This window comes from Coregonus lavaretus (assembly GCF_964263955.1).
Source record: "Coregonus lavaretus genome assembly, chromosome: 29".
Lineage (NCBI taxonomy): Eukaryota > Metazoa > Chordata > Actinopteri > Salmoniformes > Salmonidae > Coregonus > Coregonus lavaretus.
This window is the reverse complement of record NC_140016.1, coordinates 11,953,054-11,966,538: the sequence shown is the minus strand read 5'-3', so window position 1 is coordinate 11,966,538 and position 13,485 is coordinate 11,953,054. Positions and strand designations below refer to the sequence as shown.

At 46.9% G+C, this 13,485-nt stretch overlaps 1 long non-coding RNA gene across 1 annotated transcript; it reads left to right on the top strand.

Annotated features, from left to right (window-relative positions):
• Positions 1–8,726: 8,726 nt before the first annotated feature.
• LOC311104755 lies at positions 8,727–12,491 on the top strand. The gene is made up of 3 exons (XR_014610182.1): positions 8,727–8,952; positions 10,090–10,185; positions 10,348–12,491. It is a non-coding gene; the product is annotated as an uncharacterized lncRNA (long non-coding RNA).
• Positions 12,492–13,485: the final 994 nt, after the last annotated feature.

Genomic DNA, 13,485 nt, shown 5'->3' with positions numbered 1-13,485 from the left:
ATACCTTGACTTTGTTGTCCTTAAGCCATTTTGCCACAACTTTGGAAGTATGCTTGGGGTCATTGTCCATTTGGAAGACCCATTTGCGACCAAGCTTTAACTTCCTGACTGATGTCTTGAGATGTTGCTTCAATATACAGTGGGGGAAAAAAGTATTTAGTCAGCCACCAATTGTGCAAGTTCTCCCACTTAAAAATATGTAATTTTCATCATAGGTACACGTCAACTATGACAGACAAATTGAGAGAAAAAAAATCCAGAAAATCACATTGTAGGATTTTTTATTAATTTATTTGCAAATTATGGTGGAAAATAAGTATTTGGTCACCTACAAACAAGCAAGATTTCTGGCTCTCACAGACCTGTAACTTCTTCTTTAAGAGGCTCCTCTGTCCTCCACTCGTTACCTGTATTAATGGCACCTGTTTGAACTTGTTATCAGTATAAAAGACACCTGTCCACAACCTCAAACAGTCACACTCCAAACTCCACTATGGCCAAGACCAAAGAGCTGTCAAAGGACACCAGAAACAAAATTGTAGACCTGCACCAGGTTGGGAAGACTGAATCTGCAATAGGTAAGCAGCTTGGTTTGAAGAAATCAACTGTGGGAGCAATTATTAGGAAATGGAAGACATACAAGACCACTGATAATCTCCCTCGATCTGGGGCTCCACGCAAGATTTCACCCCGTGGGGTCAAAATGATCACAAGAACGGTGAGCAAAAATCCCAGAACCACACGGGGGGACCTAGTGAATGACCTGCAGAGAGCTGGGACCAAAGTAACAAAGCCTACCATCAGTAACACACTACGCCGCCAGGGACTCAAATCCTGCAGTGCCAGACGTGTCCCCCTGCTTAAGCCAGTACATGTCCAGGCCCGTCTGAAGTTTGCTAGAGTGCATTTGGATGATCCAGAAGAGGATTGGGAGAATGTCATATGGTCAGATGAAACCAAAATATAACTTTTTGGTAAAAACTCAACTCGTCGTGTTTGGATGACAAAGAATGCTGAGTTGCATCCAAAGAACACCATACCTACTGTGAAGCATGGGGGTGGAAACATTATGCTTTGGGGCTGTTTTTCTGCAAAGGGACCAGGATGACTGATCCGTGTAAAGGAAAGAATGAATGGGGCCATGTATCGTGAGATTTTGAGTGAAAACCTCCTTCCATCAGCAAGGGCATTGAAGATGAAACGTGGCTGGGTCTTTCAGCATGACAATGATCCCAAACACACCGCCCGGGCAACGAAGGAGTGGCTTCGTAAGAAGCATTTCAAGGTCCTGGAGTGGCCTAGCCAGTCTCCAGATCTCAACCCCATAGAAAATCTTTGGAGGGAGTTGAAAGTCCGTGTTGCCCAGCGACAGCCCCAAATCATCACTGCTCTAGAGGAGATCTGCATGGAGGAATGGGCCAAAATACCAGCAACAGTGTGTGAAAACCTTGTGAAGACTTACAGAAAACGTTTGACCTGTGTCATTGCCAACAAAGGGTATATAACAAAGTATTGAGAAACTTTTGTTATTGACCAAATACTTATTTTCCACCATAATTTGCAAATAAATTCATAAAAAATCCTACAATGTGATTTTCTGGATTTCTTTTCCTAATTTTGTCTGTCATAGTTGACGTGTACCTATGATGAAAATTACAGGCCTCTCTCATCTTTTTAAGTGGGAGAACTTGCACAATTGGTGGCTGACTAAATATTTTTTTTCCCCCACTGTATCCACATAATTTTCCTTCCTCATGATGCCATCTATTTTGTGAAGTGCACCTGTCCCTCCTGCAGCAAAGCACCCCCACAACATGATGCTGCCACCCCCGTGCTTTACGGTTGGGACCCAGCACCGTTCCTCCGGACCGTACCCCTCCCACTCCACGAGATACTGCAGACCCCCCATCCGACACCTCGAATCCAAGATGGAACGGACCGAGTACGCCGGAGCCCCCTCGATGTCTAGTGGGGGCGGAGGGGCCTCTCGTACCTCATTCTCCTGGAGTGGACCAGCTACCACCGGCCTGAGGAGAGACACATGGAACGAGGGGTTAATGCGGTAATTAATGGGCAGTTGTAACCTATAACATACCTCGTTCAATCTCCTCAGGACTTTAAATGGCCCCACAAACTGCCGACCCAGCTTCCGGCAGGGCAGGCGAAGCGGCAGGTTTCGGGTCGAGAGCCAGACCCGATCTCCCGCCACTGCGGTGGCGATTGGCGCTCGCCTTTTGCCGCCTGATAGCCCACTGCAGATGGACATGCGTAGCGTTCCATGTTTCCTCCGAGCGCCGAAACCACTCATCCACCGCAGGGGCTTCGATCTGGCTCTGATGCCAGGGTGCCAGGACCGGCTGATAACCCAGCACACACTGAAAAGGCGTAAGATTAGTGGAGGAGTGGCGGAGTGAGTTTTGGGCTATCTCTGCCCAGGGGATATACCCTGACCACTCCTCCTGCCGGTCCTGGCAATAGGACCTCAGAAACCTACCCACATCCTGGTTCACTCTCTCCACCTGCCCATTACTCTCAGGGTGAAAACCTGAGGTAAGGCTAATCGAGACCCCCAGACGTTCCATAAATGCCCTCCAGACTCTAGAGGTGAACTGGGGACCCCGATCAGACACTATATCCTCAGGCACCCCGTAGTGCCGGAAGACGTGAGTAAACAGGGCGTCAGCAGTTTGTAGGGCTGTAGGGAGACCTGGCATAGGAATGAGATGGCACGCCTTAGAAAACCGATCCACAAAGACCAAGATCGTAGTGTTCCCCTGGGAGGGGGGAAGGTCCGTGACAAAATCCACCGATAGGTGAGACCACGGCCGTTGTGGAACGGGTAGGGGTTGTAACTTCCCTCTGGGCAGGTGTCTAGGCGCCTTACACTGGGCGCACACCGAGCAGGAGGAAACGTAAACCCTCACGTCCCTAGCTAAAGTGGGCCACCAGTACTTCCCACTAAGGCAGTGCACTGTCCGACCAATACCAGGATGACCAGAGGAGGGTGACGTGTGAGCCCAATATATCAATCGATCACGAAACTTGAGCGGCACGTACCTCCGTCCCTCTGGACACTGTGGGGGAGTAGGGTCGGCACGTAACGCCCGCTCGATGTCCGCATCGACCTCCCACACCACCGGTGCCACCAGACAAGACTCCGGAAGTATGGGAGTGGGCTCAATGGACCTCTCCTCTGTGTCATATCGACGGGACAGGGCGTCTGCCTTAGCGTTCAGTGACCCTGGTCTATAGGTGAGCTTAAATACAAATCGGGTAAGAAACATGGCCCACCTAGTCTGGCGAGGGTTCAGTCTCCTCGCTGCCCGGATGTACTCCAGGTTACGATGGTCAGTCAGAATGAGAAAAGGGTGTTTAGCCCCTTCAAGCCAATGCCTCCACACCTTCAGGGCTTGAACCACCGCTAGCAGCTCCCTGTCCCCCACGTCATAATTGCGCTCCGCCGGACTGAGCTTCTTAGAATAGAAAGCACAGGGGCGGAGTTTTGGTGGCGTACCCGAGCGCTGAGACAGTATAGCACCGATCCCCGCCTCGGACGCATCCACCTCAACTTGAAACGCCAAAGAGGGATCCGGATGTGCCAGCACCGGAGCCGAGGTGAACAGGTCCTTCAGATGTCTAAACGCCCTGTACGCCTCAGCCGACCACTGCAGACGCACCGGGCCCCCCTTTAGCAGGGAGGTGATGGGAGCTGCTACCTGTCCAAAGCCCAGGATAAACCTCCGGTAGTAATTGGCAAAACCCAAGAACCACTGCACCTCCTTCACCGTGGTGGGAGTCTGCCAATTACGCACGGCTGAAACGCGGTCAATCTCCATCTCCACCCCTGACGCGGACAACCGATGTCCCAGGAAGGAGATGGACTCCTGGAAGAACAGACATTTCTCCGCCTTCGCATACAGGTCATGCTCCAACAGTCTACCAAGCACCCGACGCACCAGGGACACATGCTCGGCTCGTGTAGCGGAGTATATTAGAATGTCATCAATATACACCACTACACCCTGTCCATGCAAATCCCAGAAAGTCTCGTCCACAAACGATTGGAAGATTGAAGGAGCATTCATTAAACCGTATGGCATGACGAGGTACTCATAGTGACCCGAGGTGGTACTAAATGCTGTCTTCCACTCATCTCCCTCCCTAATGCGCACCAGGTTGTACGCGCTCCTGAGATCCAATTTTGTGAAGAATCGCGCCCCGTGTAATGACTCCGTCATACTAGCAATCAGAGGGAGAGGATAGCTGTATTTGATTGTAATCTGATTGAGACCACGGTAATCAATACACGGGCGTAAACCCCCATCCTTCTTCTTCACAAAAAAGAAACTCGAGGACGCAGGGGAAGTGGACGATCGTATGTATCCCTGTCTCAGAGATTCGGTGACGTATGTCTCCATAGCCGCCGTCTCCTCCTGAGACAGAGGATACACATGACTACGAAGAAGCGCAGTGCCTACCTGGAGGTCTATCGCACAATCCCCCTGTCGATGAGGTGGTAATTGAGTCGCCTTCTTTTTACAGAAGGCGAGTGCCAAATCGGCATACTCAGGTGGAATGTGCATGGTGGGAACTTGGTTCGGGCTTTCCACCGTCGTTGCCCCTACGGAAACACCTACACACCACCCGACACACTGATCAGACCATCCCTTGAGAGCCCTCTGTTGCCATGAAATGTTGGGGTCATGAGATGTTAACCAGGGAAGCCCCAACACCACGGGAAACGCAGGAGAATCAATCAGATATAACCGTATAATCTCCTCATGGCCCTCCTGCGTCTTCATCTTAAGTGGCGCTGTGACCTCCCTAATCAATCCCGACCCCAAAGGGCGGCTATCTAGGGCATGGATGGGGAAGGGCACATCAACTGGTACAATAGGAATCCCTAACTTATACGTGAACCGGCGATCGATAAAATTCCCAGCTGCGCCTGAATCTACTAGCGCCTTATGCTGGGAGTGAGGAGAAACCTCGGGAAACACAACTTTAATACACATATGCGCAACAGAGAGCTCTGGGTGAGTTGGGTGCTTACTCACCTGAAATGACTCATCAGTGCGCTGCCTACTGCCTCGATTCCTAGGAGACCCTCCCCAGCACCGACCCGCAGTGTGTCCTCTGCGGCCACAGTTGGTGCAGGGGACGGCCTCTCTCCTGGTCTCTCTCCTGGTCTCCCTAGCACCAGCACCCCCGAGCTCCATAGGGCTCGGCTCGGAAGTGCTGGGGGGTGGAATGGACGGCCCCGACTCCGGACGTCCGCGGGTAGCCAACTGGGTATCTAGGCGAATCGACATGTCCACCAGCTGATCGAAGCTTAGGTTGGTGTCCCTGCAGGCCAATTCCCGTCGCACGTCCTCCCTCAGGCTACATCTGTAGTGGTCGATGAGGGCCCTCTCATTCCATCCCGCGTTGGCAGCCAGAGTCCGGAAGTCCAGTGCGAACTCCTGCGCGCTCCTCTTCCCCTGTCTGAGGTGAAACAGACGCTCACCCGCCGCCTTCCCCTCTGGGGGATGATCAAACACCGCCCTGAAGCGGCGGGTGAACTCCGCATAGTTGACTGTAGCGGCGTCTATTTCCCCCCACTCGGCGTTGGCCCACTCCAGCGCCTTGCCTGACAGACAGGAGATGAGGGCCGACACGCTCTCGTATCCCGAGGGCACCGGGTGGATGGTTGCCAGGTAGAGTTCCACTTGGAGCAGGAAACCCTGACACCCGGCCGCTGTGCCATCATAAGCCCTCGGGAGCGAGAGCCGAATCCCACTGGACCCCGGAGGTGAAGCGATGGGTGTAGCTGATGGTGGTGGTATCGTCGGAGGAGGTGTGGGCAAACCTCCTCTTTCCCATCGCTCCATGGTGTTCACCACCCATTCCATGGCGGTGCCGAGAGCCTGGATCATGGCCGCTTGTTGTGATATGCGCTCCTCCATTGATCCAGCTGGCACCGCCGCTCCTGCTGACTCCATGTCGTGGTGTGTGATTCTGTCACGCGACGTGTATGCAGTCAGCGAAGTCAAACGCAGGACACAGAGCGGCTGGCAACGTACTTTTACTGAACACAGTAAATAGAGTACAAAAACAACAAACCTCCAAACAGGGAGGAAAACACAATAACCCGTACACCAAAGCAACTGCCGGAATGACAAAGAACAATCACACACAATAACCAATGAGAGACAGTGGTTAATATAGGGAATACAATACAACATAATGGGAAACAGGTGTACACAATAAAGACTAAACAAGACAAACACCGAAACATCGATCGGCAGTAGCTAGTACTCCGGGGACGACGAACGCCGAAGCCTGCCCGAGCAAGGAGGAGGAGCAGCCTCGGCTGAATCCGTGACAGTTTTACTGTGGATATAGATTATTTTGTACCTGTTTCCTTCAGCATCTTCACAAGGTCCTTTGCTGTTGTTCAGGATTGATTTGCACTTTCCGCACCAAAGTACGTTCATCTCTAGAGACAGAATGCGTCTCCTTCCTGAGCGGTATGATGGCTGCGTGGTCCCATGATGTTTATACTTGCGTACTATTGTTTGTACAGATGAACGTGGTACCTTCAGGCGTTTGGAAATTGCTCCCAATGATGAACCAGACTTGTGGAGGTCTACAATTGTTTTTCTGAGGTCTTGGCTGATTTATTTTGATTTTCCCATGATGTCAAGAATAGAGGCACTGAGTTTGAAGGTAGGCCTTGAAATACATCCACAGGTACACCTCCAATTGACTCAAATTATGTCAATTAGCCTATCAGAAGCTTCTAAAGCCATGACATCATTTTCTGGAATTTTCCAAGCTGTTTAAAGGCACAGTCAACTTAGTCTATGGAAACTTCTGACCCACTGGAATTGTGATACAGTGAATTATAAGTGAAATAATCTGTCTGTAAACAATTGTTGGAAAAAGTACTTGTGTCATGCACAAAGTAGATGTCCTAACCGACTTGTCAAAACTATAGTTTGTTAACAAGAAATTTGTGGAGTGGTTGAAAAACGAGTTTTAATGACTCCAACCTAAGTGTATGTAAACTTCCGACTTCAACTGTATGTTATAAGCCTACTGTTGTTCCATTGAAGCAGTCAGCCAAGGTCTCTCTCCACAGATACCCCTAACCCTTTGATATTATGTCATATATCGTTCTATAATGTGATGTACGTTCTCAACCAAGAATCTTAGACCAGTGAAGGAACTGAACCAATAATGATCAGTAATGTTAACAACATGAGCTGATAAGGTGATGACTACCTGTGAAGATTTAGACCTACTTTATTACCAGTAGCGTTCCAAGGTGTCATTATGGTTGAGCAACGGGAAGTCAGCAGAGACCTAACCTAAGAGGCTTGGGTTGTATTAATAGCCCAAAACAAGACACTCTGCACTATTTGACCCTACATTAGATTCAATCCGGCCCAAAAAATGCAGTACAATATTATCGGCAATGTATTGACTTTCTGTGTTTACGTAGAAATAGAGCCATAGTAGGGTGCTAAAGGTAAACACAAGCATGGATCTGAGTGGTAGGCAGCACTCAGAAGTATTTATACCACTTACAGCACCAGAGAAGGAATTTAGGAAACATTCAAATGGAAAGAGGAAGTGGGAGGGAGTGGGAAACAACTCATGAATGATTGGAATAGGAGATTGGCTGCTTAATTACAAGAGGATTTATTCAATAAGCTGTCTCAACTCTTAATTAAAGGAACTAATTATGCTATCGAGAGACATCCTCGCCCTGCCACCAAAAGTGGGCCGCCTACCGCCGGCCTCCACCCCCCGACCCCCCCTAGAGCAGCGAAGGTGATGACCTTGCGATAACCTGTGTGTTCATCAGTCAAATTACTGTCCCAAGTAATGGTAATGGCAAAGCACTGGAACACTGGGGCCAGCTAATCTGTATTCAAATTACACGCCACCAAACAGTGAGGTGCACTCCTGGGTCATAACTCAGCTGAGCTGTAAGGGACAAAGAGCCAGGTGGGTGGGTGGGTGGGTGGGTGGGTGGGTGAGAGAGAGAGAGAGAGAGAGAGAGAGAGAGAGAGAGAGAGAGAGAGAGAGAGAGAGAGAGAGAGAGAGAGAGAGAGAGAGAGAGAGAGAGAGAGAGAGAGAGAGAGAGAGAGAGAGAGAGAGAGAGAGAGAGAGAGAGAGAGAGAGAGAGAGCTGTAAGGGAGAGCGAGAGGGAGAGAGAGAGAGCGAGAGAGAGAGAGAGAGCGAGAGAGAGAGCGAGAACTGTAAGGAAGAGAGAGAGACAGCCGTAAGAGAGAGAGCGGCAGCTGTAAGGAATAGAGAGACAGAGAAAGAGAAAGAGAGAGAGAGAGAGAGAGAGAGAGAGAGAGAGAGAGAGAGAGAGAGAGAGAGAGAGAGAGAGAGAGAGAGAGAGAGAGACAGCTGTAAGGGAGAGCGAGAGGGAGAGAGAGAGAGCGAGAGAGAGAGCGAGAACTGTAAGGAAGAGAGAGAGACAGCCGTAAGAGAGAGAGCGGCAGCTGTAAGCAGAGGTGTAGTCCAGGGTATACGCTGGTATACGGCGTATACCTACTTATTTTTCAGTCAGCATTGCGTATACCCACTTCTAAATCCCCCCTGATGCGCATCATTCAGTAATATCTGTGAGTCAGATTGCCTATTTTCTTCCTCGGGGATAGTGAAGCCATGACCCACCCTCCTCTGCCTCTAATTGGCTGGTACTCGCTGCTTTCACTGATTAGATTGGTTAACTTTAGGCATGAGGACTGATGAGCCAATCAGAGGCAGAGTAGGGCGGGTCATGCCGAGGAAAATATCGCTAATACCTCAGGTGCCAGTGAAAAAAAAAAAAAAAAAAACTCAGGTGCCGGTGCCACTTGACTACGATAACGGCAGCAGACCAAACAACGGATGAAGAAAGGACACAAGCGGCGGTGTGCCACCCCAGTTGATGGAAGACATCATTCTGAGGTAAGTTTTAAGGTGGTTTCCAAATGAATCATTATTTTAAACTACTGGCAAATTGCCAGTGACTGCACATTTAGAGGAGAAGAGATGTTGCCGCCAATAGTTAGTGCGAGTCGGCTAACGTTATGAAGCTAGCTACGTAGATTGGGATAATGTGGGGAAACCGGGGCATTGTTGGTTTTCAGTAAGTGTTTAATCAACCCAGTTCATAAGAATTTCATACCAGACTGATGAAACTGATTATCTCAATGTTTATGAAGCTTGTTTATTATTGTAAAGGTCTAAATTATAACGTTAGCCAAGTTACTAAGCCCTAAATTATAACATTAGCCAAGTTACTTAGCCCTAACTAACCTATATGATCTAGTTTAATTGCATAGTAGCTAAGCTGGTAGTTGATTTTTAAGTAAGTTAAAACACAAGAATGGGGACAAATAGTTTAAGATTCAGCCTAAAACAATATTGAGGTCTAATCAGGCTGTCTTATTTTGTATAGGGACAGGTAACCATGAAAAGGAAGGGAGATATTGCAGACTTTTTTGTAAAGAGGCACAAATCAGGCCCAGATCAGGCCCAGGCAGACCCCACCCCTAAAACCAGCAGCCCTGGCAGCTCTCAACCGGGAGCTAGCCAGGCAAGTCAGTGTGAGCATAGAGAAGGATCCAGTCTACCACCACCAGGTCAGAACACACAGGCAGTAAATTGCATCTCCAGTTTATTGAAAAGTGAAGCCTCACACTGTAACAAAAGGTGATTTTGACAGATTAAGCCTCATTTTGAATTTCTGTGTGATGTTATTTATTTTATTGCCCTTCTATTTATTTTGTCTGTATCCATGTTTGTTTTTTACAATGCTACTGTTATATAACATTTTGTACATTTTGTGTTAAATTTGTTGTTTTTTTGTTAAATAAACTCTCCCAAGTATTTCACTCACTAATCTCCTGTATGCTTCAGCTTCACTTGCTGAAAATATTTCCACTTGGTTATGCAGATTGTTAATGTAAAGAGGGGGACCCATGTCTTGCTGATGACTATTGTGATCACAGTAGTGTGTGTGTGTGTGTGTGTGTGTGTGTGTAAGTGTGTGAGAGAGAGAGAGACAGGGAGATGCATAATTAGTTTTGTTGTTGTCTGTAGACATCAATAATGACTGGCCAGACCTGTGGAGTGCTAAACAAACAGAAGACTTCAAATCCAAGAACCCCTGGTTGGGATCCAAAAACAAAAAATTGGGTAAGTTTAGGTAGATTGCTAGTTTGGGTAACTTCTGAAACAGTGGGCACAGATAACTTTGTGTGTGTGTGTGTGTGTGTGTGTGTGTGTGTGTGTAAAGGACCATGCACACGTACAGCTGTGGATACAGGAGTAGTTACATTGTTTGTTTATGCTTCGCAGGATGTCTGGTCTGTAGCAGTGTGAACTCCATTGGGATCGACAAGGAGCAAGGACAAGGTGTATCGCTCTCAAGAGAATGGATGAACTTTGAAATTCAAGTGTCTGGCCAGGGAAGTAGAACAACAAGTTTGTCAATCTTGAGAAATAAGGTGAGGAAACATGCGTTGTCCAAGGCCCACACTCAGGCTGTGAAGGTGGCAGAGCAACAGAAAGAAGCTGCCATTGAGAATGCAGTGGAGACTATGACTGAGTCCTACATGAAGGAAACTGAAGCTGTGTTTCGAACAGCCTACCATCTGGCCAAAAAGAACCGACCCTTTTCTGACCATGAGAGCCTCATTGAGCTGCAGGAACTGAATGGTGTAAAAATGGGCTCAATACTTCATTCACGTTACAGTGCAACACAAATAATACAACATGTTGCTAGTGAGATGCAGAGCAAAATCATCAGTAGCATTATAGCATCATCCAGTAAGTTAGCTGTCCTAATTGACGAGGCATCTTCTTTAAGTCACAAAGCTGTCATGACAGTTTCTATTAAAGCATCAATTCAAGAAGAAAGCCCTGAGTTCATATTCCTGGAACTTGTTGAACTGGAAAATCAGAGAGCAGATGGCATATTACAGGCGTTACTCACCTGTTTAACTAATGCTGGCTTTACAGAAGAGTGGCTTCATGAAAACTGGGTAACATTTGTATCTGATGGAGCCAGTGTCATGCTAGGAAAGAAGTCAGGAGTAGCAACCAGACTGACTTTGAGATTCCCAAAGCTTTTTGTATGGCACTGCATGAACCATAGACTTGAACTTGCTGTGTCAGATGCAGTTGATGAGGTAAACTCTGTCAATCACTTTAAAACTTTTATCCAGAAGCTATACTCTCTGTATAGTGTGTCAAACAAAAATGAACGTGAACTTGTTAATGCAGCAGCTGAAGTAGGCTCACAACTTCTTCGCATTGGCAGAATCTTGGATGTACGCTGGGTGGCCAGTAGCTTTCGGACTGTTCGTGCTGTTTGGACATCCCTGGGAGCTCTTGTGCAGCACTTTAAAAATGCTTGCAGTGATGAGATGAGGTCCACCAAAGAGAGGCAGATGTACAGAGGTTTGTTAGACCGTGTTCAAAGTCCAGAATTCATTTGTGACCTTGGCCTCATGTACGACACTCTCCATGAACTAAGTCTCCTGTCACAGGAGCTTCAGTCTCGTTCTATAACGCTCCTCAGAGCAGAGCATCTGCTGAAACGCTCAATCAGAGTGATCCAGTCATTCAAAGAGAGTCCAGGTGAGAAATATAGTGAGGCTTTAGAAGCAAAACAGACTGGGGAGTATCGGTCTATAGCCCTGAAAACAAATGCAAAGCTGAAGTCTATCAATCCAGGCCAGTTCTTACAAAGCCTTGTGAACAATCTGGAGAAACGCTTGTCTTTTGAAGATGAGACCATCATGGACCTCAGCATCCTTGATCAGAGTAAGTGGCCATCAAAGCCCAGCATCCGCCATGGTGAAGAACAAGTTAAGCGACTGTGCAAGCGATTTAACTTGTGCACAGACCAAGCACTGAATGGGATGCGGGACCTACTGGAAGAGCCCAGTAGTGAGCCCAAGGACCTAAAACCACTTATGAACTGTATGAAAACATTCCCTGTCGGTACAGCAGAGTGTGAGAGGAATTTTAGCCTTATGAACAATATAAGCTCAGACAAGAGGGCTGTCCTTCTGATCTCAAACATATCAAACTTGATGATGATTAATATCAACGGCCCACCAACTTCCAAGTTTGATCCTAGAAAATATACAAGGACCTGGTTGAAGAGCCATCGTGCTGCCTCTTCGGTGCGTTCTAGACAGTGCAGTGTGAAAGCTCCTGCAGAAAGCAAATTTGTCTGGAATATACTGTAGTATGAGCAAAGGTCAGAAACCCAGTGCTGGGTTGAGAGAGTATATCACTGTTGATGTGTTGTTAATGCATATATTTTTGTTAATTGTTAACTAAATATTGTTGTAACATATTTTGTTGAATGATTTACCGGTAAATGAACATGTTCAAAACAAAGCATATAGCAATATGAACAAGGATGCATTGTCACCTTCAGATTTGAAGTATTTTATTTAAATAAATGTGCAAAAAATAATCGAAACACCATTTCCTGTTTGCCTCATGATAAATACATTTTACATTCATCCAGGCTGCTCTTGTGACCAGTAGTAACTACAAACTGCTCCTAATCAAGTCATGATCATTTTATAATAGTGTGCAAGTAGAAATTACATATTTTTGGGTAAACTAAATCATAGTCTTACATGTCACTGTTTCTAAAACAGGGCTTTTTTCTGGACTACTTAAAAAAAAAAAAGGTGAATACTGAGAGTATACCCACTTCTCCAGGGACCACTACACCACTGGCTGTAAGGAATAGAGAGACAGAGAAAGAGAGAGAGAGAGAGAGAGAGAGAGAGAGAGAGAGAGAGAGAGAGAGAGAGCGAGACAGCTGTAAGGGAGAGAGAGAGAGAGAGAGACAGCCGTAAGAGAGAGAGGCAGCTGTAAGGAAGAGAAAGAGAGAGAGAGAGAGAGAGAGAGAGAGAGAGAGAGAGAGAGCTGTAAGGGAGAGAGAGAGAGAGAGAGAGAGAGAGAGAGAGAGAGCTGTAAGGGAGAGAGAGAGAATATGAAAACAAATCCAAATTTGATTAACTCCCATATCTATTGGGTGAAATACCACAGTGTGCAATCACAGCAGCAAAATGTGTGACCTGTTACCACAAGAAAAGGGCAACCAGTGAAGAACAAACACCATTGTAAATACAACCCATATTTATGTTTATTTATTTTTCCTTTTGTACTTTAACTATTTGCACATCGTTACAACACTGTCTATATACATAACATGACATTTGAAATGTCTCTATTCCTTTGGAACTTACTGTTCATTTTATATTGTTTATTTCACTTTTGTTTATTATCTAGTTCACTTGCTTTGGCAATGTAAACATATGTTTCCCATGCCAATAAAGCCCCTTAAATTGAAATTGAATTGAGAGAGAGAGAAAGAGAGAAAGAGAGAGAGAGAGAGAGAGAGAGAGAGAGAGAGAGAGAGAGAGACAGCTGTAAAGGAGAGACAGAGACAGAGAGAGAGAGAGA